The 10,093-nt window shown below is 37.4% G+C and overlaps 1 non-coding gene across 1 annotated transcript; it reads left to right on the top strand.

The window, feature by feature from the left end:
* Positions 1-3,704: 3,704 nt before the first annotated feature.
* Positions 3,705-3,812, top strand: LOC112760617 (small nucleolar RNA R71). The gene has a single exon (XR_003181049.1). It is a non-coding gene; the product is annotated as a small nucleolar RNA R71 (small nucleolar RNA).
* Positions 3,813-10,093: the final 6,281 nt, after the last annotated feature.

Here is a 10,093-nt window from a genome sequence, read left to right as displayed (position 1 = left end):
AAGGATCAAAGGTAATCCAAAGATGTCTAATACAATAGTAAAAAGTCCTATTTATACTAGACTAGCTACTAGGATTTACAGAAGTAAGTAATTGATGCATAAATCCACTTCCGGGGCCCACTTTGGTGTGTGCTTGGGCTGAGTCTGAAGTTTACACGTGTAGAGGCTTCTTTTGGAGTTGAATGCCAAGTTGTAACGTGTTTTTGGCGTTGAACTCCACTTTGCAACTTGTTTCTGGCGCTGAACGCTAGACTGCAACATGGAACTGGAGTTCAACGCCAGTTTGCATCATCTAAACTCGGGCAAAGTATGGACTATTATATATTGCTGGAAAGCCCTGGAAGTCTACTTTCCAACGCCATTAAGAGCGCGCCATTTGGAGTTCTGTAGCTCCATAAAATTCATTTCGAGTGCAGGGAGGTCAGAATCCAACAGCATCTGCAGTCCTTCTTCAACCTCTGAATTTGATTTTTGCTCAAGTCCCTCAATTTCAGCCAGAAAATACCTGAAATCACAGAAAAACACACAAACTCATAGTAAAGTCCAGAAATGTGAATTTAGCATAAAAAATAGTAAAAACATCCCTAAAAGTAACTAGATCCTACTAAAAACATACTAAAAATAATGCCAAAAAGCGTATAAATTATCCGCTCATCACAATACCAAACTTAAATTGTTGCTTGTCCCCAAGCAACTAAAAATCAAATAGGATAAAAAGAAGAGAATATACTATGAATTCAAAACTATCAATGAAACTTAGCTCCAATAAGATGAGCGGGACTTGTAGCTTTTTGCCTCTTGAATAGTTTTGGCATCTCACTTTATCCATTGAAGTTCAGAATGATTGGCTTCTATAGGAACTCAGAGTTCAGATAGTGTTATTGATTTTCCTAGTTCAGTATGTTGATTCTTGAACACAACTACTTTATGAGTCTTGGCCGTGGCCCTAAGCACTCTGTTTTCCAGTATTACCACCGGATACATACATGCCACAGACACATAACTGGGTGAACCTTTTTAGATTGTGACTCAGCTTTGCTAAAGTCCCCAATTAGAGGTGTCCAGGGTTCTTAAGCACACTCTTCTTTTGCTTTGGACCTCGACTTTAACCGCTCAGTCTCAAGTTTTTACTTGACACCTTCACGCCACAAGCACATGGTTAGGGACAGCTTGGTTTAGCCGCTTAGGCCAGGATTTTATTCCTTTAGGCCCTCCTATCCACTGATGCTCAAAGCCTTGGATCCTTTTTATTACCCTTGCCTTTTGGTTTTAAGGGCTATTGGCTTTTTCTGCTTGCTTTTTCTTTTTCTTTCTCTCTTTTTTTTTTTGCAAGCTTTTGTATTCACTGCTTTTTCTTGCTTCAAGAATCATTTTTATGATTTTTCAGATCATCAAATAACATTTCTCCTTTTTTCATCATTCTTCAAGAGCCAACATATTTAACATTCATAAACAACAAATTCAAAAGACATATGCACTGTTCAAGCATTCATTCAGAAAACAAAAAGTATTGTCACCACATCAAAATAATTAAACTAATTTCAAGGATAAATTCGAAATTCATGTACTTCTTGTTCTTTTGTAATTAAAACATTTTTCATTTAAGAGAGGTGAAAGATTCATGGAATTATTCATAGCTTTAAGACATAGACACTTAAATACTAATGATCATATTGTAAAGACACAAAGATAAATAAAACATAAAGCTCAAAAATTGAAAAATAGGAAAATAAGAACAAGGAGATTAAGGAAGGAGTCCACCTTAGTGAGGGTGGCGTCTTCCTCTTCTTAAAGAACCAATGGTGCTCTTGAGCTCCTCTATGTCTCTTCCTTGTCTTTGTTGTTCCTCCCTCATAGCTCTTTGATCTTCTCTAATTTCATGGAGGATGATGGAGTGCTCTTGGTGCTCCATCCTTAGTTGTCCCATGTTGGAACTTAATTCTCCAAGGGGAGTGTTGAATTGCTCCCAATAGTTTTGTGGAGGGAAGTGCATCCCTTGAGGCATTAGTGGTTATGGAAAAAAAGGCAATGCTTTTTCCACACCAAACTTAAAATGTTTGCTCGTTTTCGAGCAAAAGAAGAAAGAAAAGATGAGAAGAAGAAGAGATGGAGGTGTGTTGATGGTTTGAATTTGAGTGGGTGGGTGTAGGTGGGTTGTATGATGGTTTTAGGCGAAGAGTGTTATAGGAAGGTAGGATGAATGTTGAGAAAGAGGGGGGGGGGGAATATGAGTGGAGGTAGGTGTGGATCCTGTGGGGTTTACAGATCCTGAGGTGTCAAGGATTTACATCCCTGCACCAATTAGGCGTGTAAAACGCCTTTGCATGCAATTCTGGTGTTTAAATGCCGAAGTGATGCTTGTTCTGGGCGTTCAACGCCCATGTGCAGCATGTTTCTGGCATTGAACGCCAGATCCATGCTCTGTTCTGGCGTTGAACGCCAGCCAGATGCTCCTTACTGGCGTTTAAACGCCAGTATGTCCTTCCTCCAGGGTGTGATTTTTCTTCTGCTGTTTTTGATTCTATTTTTAATTTTTGTATTTATTTTGTGACTCCACATGATCATGAACCTAATAAAACATGAAAGAACAATAAAAATAAAAATAAAAATAAAATTAGATAAATAAAAATTGGGTTGCCTCCCAACAAGCGCTTCTTTAGTGTCAATAGCTTGACAGTGGGCTCTCACGGAGCCACACAGGTGATCAGGTCAATGTTGTAGACTCCCAACACCAAACTTAGAGTTTGGATGTGAGGATTCAACACCAAACTTAGAGTTTGGCTGAGGCCTCCCAACACCAAACTTAGAGTTTGACTGTGGGGGCTCTGGTTGACTCTGCATTGAGAGAAGCTTTTCATGCTTCCTCTCCATGGTTACAGAAGGAGAACCTTGAGTCTTGAACACAAGGTAGTCCTCATTCACGTCCTCCTCCTCCCTTGCAGGTTTGGCCATGATGGTTAAGTCAATGGCTTTACATTCTCTCTTTGGATTTTCTTCTGTATTGCTTGGGAGAGTACTAGGAAGAGTTTCAGTGACCATTTTACTCAGCTGGCTCACTTGTGCCTCCAAATTTCTAATGGAGGACCTTGTTTCATTCATGAAACTCAAAGTGGCCTTAGATAGATCAGAGACTACATTTGCTAATTCTGCTCAGAATTCTCTGTCTGTTGCTGAGTGGAATATGGAAAAGGCTTGTTGTTGTTAAACCTGTTTCTTCCACCATTGTTAAAGCCTTGTTGAGGATTTTGTTAATCCTTCCATGAGAAATTTGGATGATTTCTCCATGAGGGGTTATAGGTGTTCCCATAGGGTTCACCCATGTAATTCACCTCTGCTATTACAGGGTTCTCAGGATCATAAGCTTCTTCTTCAGAAGATGCCTCTTGAGTAGTGTTGGATGCAGCATGCAATCCATTCAGACTCTGAGAAATCATACTGACTTGCTGAGTCAATATTTTGTTCTGAGCCAATATGGCATTCAGAGTATCAATTTCAAGAACTCCCTTCTTCTGAGGCGTCCCATTACTTACAGGATTCCTCTCAGAAGTGTACATGAATTGGTTGTTAGCAACCATGTCAATGAGTTCCTGAGCTTCTGCTGGCATTTTCTTTAGGTGAATGGATCCACCTGCAGAAGTATCCAGTGACATCTTAGCTAATTCAGATAGACCATCATAGAATATATCCAAGATGGTCCATTCTGAAAGCATGTCAGAAGGACACTTTTTGGTCAGTTGCTTGTATCTCTCCCAAGCTTCATAGAGGGATTCACCTTCTTTCTGTCTAAAGGTTTGAACATCCACTCTAAGTTTGCTAAGCTTTTGAGGAGGAAAGAACTTGGCTAAGAAAGCCGTGACCAGCTTATCCCAAGAGTTCAGGCTATCCTTAGGTTGAGAGTCCAACCATGTTCTAGCTCTGTCTCTTACAGCAAAAGGGAAAAGCATGAGCCTGTAGACTTCAGGATCTACTCCATTAGTCTTAACAGTCTCACAGATCTGCAAGAACTCAGTTAAAAACTGATAGGGATCTTCTGATGGAAGTCCATGGAATTTGTAGTTCTGTTGCATTAGAGCAACTAATTGAGGTTTCAGCTCAAAATTGTTTGCTCCAATGGCAGGGATTGAGATGCTTCTTCCATCAAACTTGGAAGTAGGTGTAGTATAATCACCAAGCATCCTCCTTGCATTGTTATTATTTTCGGCTGCCATCTCGTCTTTCTGTTCGAAAATTCCTGTAAGGTTGTCTCTGGATTGATGTATTTTAGCTTCTCTTAGTTTCCTCTTCAGAGTCCTTTTAGGTTCAGGATCTGCTTCAACAAGAATGTTCTTGTCCTTGCTCCTGCTCATATGAAAAAGAAGGGAATAACAAAGAAAATATGGAATCCTCTATGTCACAGTATAGGGATTCCTTTATGTGAGTAGAAGAAGAGAAGAATAGAAGAAGGAGAAGAGAAAAATTCGAAAATAATTAAAAAGAAAAGAAAAATATTTTTGTTTTTATTTTATTTATTTAAAATTCGAAAACTAAGAAGAAAAATAAAATTAAATTGAAAATTTAAAACAATTAGTTAATTAAAAATATTTTGAAAAATGGGAAGGCAATTTTCGAAAATTGAGAGTGAAAAAGTGGTTAGGTTTTGAAAAAGATAAGAAATAAATTTAAAAAAGATAAGAAGTTAGAAAGAGATTTTGAAATTAGAATTTTAAAAAGATGTGATTTGAAAAAGATATGAATTAAAAAGATATGATTGGTAAACAACTTGAAAAGATTTGATTTTTGAAAAAGATATGATTGCAAAGATATGATTGAAAGAGATTTGTTTGAAAAAGATTTGAAAGATAAATTAAAAAGATTTGATTTTAAAAATTAAGTTGATGACTTGACTAACAAGAAACCAAAAGATATGATTCTAGAATTTTAAAGATTGAATTTTTCTTGAAAGGAAAGTCACAAACTTTAAATTTTTGAATTGAAACATTAAATATTAGTATTAATTTCGAAAATATAAGAAAAAATAAAAAAAAGATTTTGAAAATTTAATTTTTAAAATTTTCGAAAAACAAATTAAGAAGAAAGGTGAAAAAGATTTGATTTTTGAAAAAGATAAAATTTTTTTGAAATTGAAATTTTGCTTGACTAAAAAGAAGATATGATTTTGAAAATCTTTGACTAAGTCAATGCAATTTTCGAAAATTAGGAGTAAAATAAGAAAAAAATATTTTTTTTGATTTTTGAATTTTAATAAGGAAAGGGAAAAACATCAAAAAGACTCAAGACATAAAAATTTTGGATCAAAACAAAGAAAACATGCAAGAACACTATGAATGTCAAGATGAACACCAAGAACACTTTGAATGTCATGATGAACATCAAGAACTTATTTTTGAAAATTTTTAAGAAAAGAAAAATATGCAAGACACCAAACTTAGAAATTTTCAATGCTTAGAGAATATGAATGCAAAAATGCATATGAAAAACAACAAAAGACACAAAACAAGAAAATATGAAGATCAAACAAGAAGACTGGCCAAGAACAACTTGAATATCATGAAGAACACATACATGAATTTTCGAAAATTCTTGAGAGAAATAAACACATGCAAGACACCAAACTTAAAAATTGACACTAGACTCAAACAAGAAACACAAAAATATTTTTGATTTTATGAATTTGTAAATTTTTTGTAATTTTTTTCGAAAATTATTTTTGGAAAAACGAAAAAGGAAAAAAATTTTTTTTTTTGTATTTTTTTCGAAAATAAGAAATAAAATAAAATAAAATTACCTAATCTGAGCAACAAGATGAACCTCAGTTGTTCAAACTCGAACAATCCCCGGCAACGGCGCCAAAAACTTGGTACGCGAAATTGTGATCCCTGGTAATGGCTCCAAAAACTTGGTGCTCTAATCTTAATTCATAATTTGTCACAACTCCGTGTAGCTGACCAGCAAGTGCACTAGGTCGTCCAAGTAATACCTTACGTGAGTAAGGGTCGATCCCACGGAGATTGTTGGTATGAAGCAAGCTATGGTCATCTTGTAAATCTCAGTCAGGCAGATTCAAATGTATTAAGAAATTATAGTGGATGAAAATAAATAAAATAGGATAGAGATACTTATGTAAATCATTGGCAGGAATTTCAGATAAGCGTATGGAGGTGCTGTTGCTGTCGGATCTCTGCTTTCCTACTGCCTTCCTTCAATCCTTCTTACTCCTTTCCATGGCAAGCTTTATGTAGGGCATCACCGTTGTCAATGGCTACATCCCATCCTCTCTGTGAAAATGGTCCAATGCGCTGTCACTGCATGGCTAATCATCTGTCGGTTCTCGATCATACTGGAATAGGATTTACTATCCTTTTGTGTCTGTCACTACGCCCAGCACTCGCGAGTTTGAAGCTCGTCACAGTCATTCAATCCCTGAATCCTACTCGAAATACCATAGACAAGGTTTAGAGTTTCCGGATTCTCATGAATGCCGCCATCAATCTAGCTTATACCACGAAGATTCTAATATCTCGGACTCGGTCCTCTGTATTAGATATCTAAGAGATATTCATTCTAGCTTGTTTGCATGTAGAACGAAAGTGTTTGTCAGGAACGCGTTCATAAGTGAGAATGATGATGAGCGTCACATAATCATCACGTTCATCATGTCCTTGGGTGCGAATGGATATCTTAGAATTGGAATAAGCTTGAATTGAAGAGAAAAACAATAGTACTTTGCATTAATTCATGAGGAACAGCAGAGCTCCACACCTTAATCTATGGTGTATAGAAACTCTACCGTTAAAAATACATAAGTGAAAGGTCCAGGCATGGCCGAGAGGCCAGCCTCCAAAATGTGATCAAAGGATCAAAAGGTAATCCAAAGATGTCTAATACAATAGTAAAATGTCCTATTTATACTAGACTAGCTACTAGGATTTACAGAAGTAAGTTATTGATGCATAAATCCACTTCCGGGGCCCACTTTGGTGTGTGCTTGGGCTGAGCCTAAAGTTTACACGTGCAGAGGCTTGTTTTGGAGTTGAACGCCAAGTTGTAACGTGTTTTTGGCGTTGAACTCCACTTTGCAACTTGTTTCTGGCGCTGAACGCCGACTGCAACATGGAACTGGCGTTCAACGCCAGTTTGCGTCATTAAAACTCGGGCAAAGTATGGACTATTATATATTGATGGAAAGCCCTGAAAGTCTACTTTCCAACGCCGTTGAGAGCGCGCCATTTGGAGTTCTGTAGCTCCAGAAAATCCATTTCGAGTGTAGGGAGGTCAGAATCCAACAACATCTGCAGTCCTTCTTCAACCTCTGAATTTGATTTTTGCTCAAGTCCCTCAATTTCAGCCAGAAAATACCTGAAATCACAGAAAAATACACAAACTCATAGTAAATTCCAGAAATGTGAATTTAGCATAAAAACTAATAAAAACATCCCTAAAAGTAACTAGATCCTACTAAAAACATACTAAAAACAATGCCAAAAAGCGTATAAATTATCCGCTCATCACAAGTTATTAGGATGTTGGGTGCCTACTCATGTGAAACCAGAAAAACCATATGCATTGATAATTTGTGTTTCCTTTCGTAAAAAAAAGTTTTAAGTTTGATAAGCAGGGGATAAAATTACCCCAAATATTAAATTAATAAAGGATCAATGCATACATGGTAGAAATTAATGATATACAGTGCATGAGTATGTGAATTATGAAGAATTGGGAATTATGGGTAGCTAGGAATAAATTCACATATAAAATAGAGTATATATGTTAGGTGAAAGCCTGAGTTAATCAAAGATTCATATTATAGCTCACTTGGCCATACATATATCCTCACCCTTACCTTAGCCCCATTACAACCTTGAAAAGTGGTACACGGAATCGTGATCGCACACTTTTCTTCACAAATCCGTGCAGCTGACCAGCAAGTGCACTGGGTCGTCCAAGAAATATCTTACGTGAGTAAGTGTTGATCCCACGGAGATTGTCGGCTTGAAGCAAGGTATGGTCATCTTGTAAATCTCAGTCAGGCGGATTCAAATGGTTATGAAGTTTTTGATAAATAAAAGATAAATAAAACATAAAATAAGATAGAGATACTTATGTAATTCGCTGGTGGGAATTTTAGATAAGCGTATGGAGATGCTTTGTTCCTTCTAAATCTCTGCTTTCTTATTGCCTTCATCCAATCATGCATACCCCTTTCCATGGCAAGTTGTATGTCGGGGGATCACCGTTGTCAATGGCTACCGTCCGTCCTCTCTGTGAAAATGGTCCGGCTACGGGTTACGTAGGGCTAATCATCTGTCGGTTCTCACTAGTGTCGAAATAAGATCCATTGATCCTTTTGTGCACTGTCACTGCGCCCAACAGTCACGAGTTTAAAGCTCGTCACAGTCATCCCATCCCAGATCCTACTCGGAATACCACAGACAAGGTTTAAACTTTCCGGATCTCAAGAATGCTGCCAATTGATTCTAGCTTATACCACGAAGACTCTGATCTCACGGAATGGAAGGCTCTGTTGTCAGGAGAGGCAACCATGCGTCGTGCACCAGGAATCCAAGAGACATACACTTCAAGCTTTTGCATGTAGAATGGAAGTGGTTGCAAGGCACGCGTTCATAAGTGAGAATGGTGATGAGTGTCACTTGATCATCACATTCATCATGTTTGAGGCGCGAGTGGATATCTTAGAATAAGAATAAGTATGAATTGAATAGAAAAATGATAGTACTTTGTATTGATTCATGAGGATCAGCAGAGCTCCACACTTTAATCTATGAGGTGTAGAAACTCCACTGTAGAAAAATACATAAGTGGTGAAGGTCCAGGAATGGCCGAATGGCCAGCCCCCTAAACGTGATCAAGAGATCAAAAGTGATACAAAGATAGTCTCAAAAATGAACTAAAGATGATCTTAAGATGAAAATACAATAGTAAAAGGTCCTATTTATAATAAACTAGTTACTAGGGTTTACAGAAACAGGTAAATGATGCAGAAATCCACTTCTGGGGCCCACTTGGTGTGTGCTTGGGCTGAGCCTTGAAGCTTTCACGTATATAGGCCACTCTTGGAGTTAAACGCCAGCTTTTATGCCAGTTTGGGCGTTTAACTCTAGCTTTTATGCCAGTTCTGGCATTTAATGCCAGAAAAGGGTCTCTGATGGGCATTTTGACGCCAGTTTGGGCCATCAAATCTCGGGAAAAGTATGGACTATTATACATTGCTGGAAAGCCCAGGATGTCTACTTTCCAACGCAATTGAGACCGTGAGAATTGGGATTCTGTAGCTCTAGAAAATTCATTTCGGGTGCAGGAGGGTCAGAATCCAACAGCACTGCACTCTTTTTTCAGCCTCTAAATCAAATTTTTGCTCAGGTCCCTCAATTTCAGCCAGAAAATACCTGAAATTATACAAAAATACAAAAACTAATAGTAAAGTCCAGAAATGTGAATTTTGCATAAAAACTAATAAAAATATAATAAAACGTTACTAAAACATACTAAAAACTACATGAAAATACCACCAAAAAGTGTATAAAATATCCGCTCATCACAACACCAAACTTAAATTGTTGCTTGTCCCCAAGCAACTGAAAAAAAATAGGATAAAAAGAAGAGAATATACAGTAAATTCCAAAATATCAATGAAGCTTGGTTCTAATTAGATGAGCGGGACTAGTAGCTTTTTGCTTCTGAACAGTTTTGGCATCTCACTTTTTCCTTTGAAGTTTAAAATGATTGGCATCTATAGGAACTCAGAATTCAGATAGTGTTATTGATTCTCCTAGTTTAGCATGTTAATTCTTGAACACAGCTACTTTTATGAGTCTTGGTCGTGACCCTAAGCACTTTGTTTTCCAGTATTACCACCGGATACATAAATGCCACAGACACATAACTGGGTGAACCTTTTCAGATTGTGACTCAGCTTTGCTAAAGTCCCCAGTTAGAGGTGTCCAGAGTTATTAAGCACACTCTTTTTGCTTTGGATCACGACTTTAACTACTCAGTCTCAAGCTTTTCACTTGGACCTGCATGCCACAAGCACATGGTTAGGGATAGCTTGATTTAGTCGCTTAGGCCAGGATTT

The sequence above is a fragment of the Arachis hypogaea genome, chromosome 16, assembly GCF_003086295.3.
Source record: "Arachis hypogaea cultivar Tifrunner chromosome 16, arahy.Tifrunner.gnm2.J5K5, whole genome shotgun sequence".
In the NCBI taxonomy this organism is placed as follows: domain Eukaryota; kingdom Viridiplantae; phylum Streptophyta; class Magnoliopsida; order Fabales; family Fabaceae; genus Arachis; species Arachis hypogaea.
This window is presented reverse-complemented; position numbering and strand designations above follow the sequence as displayed.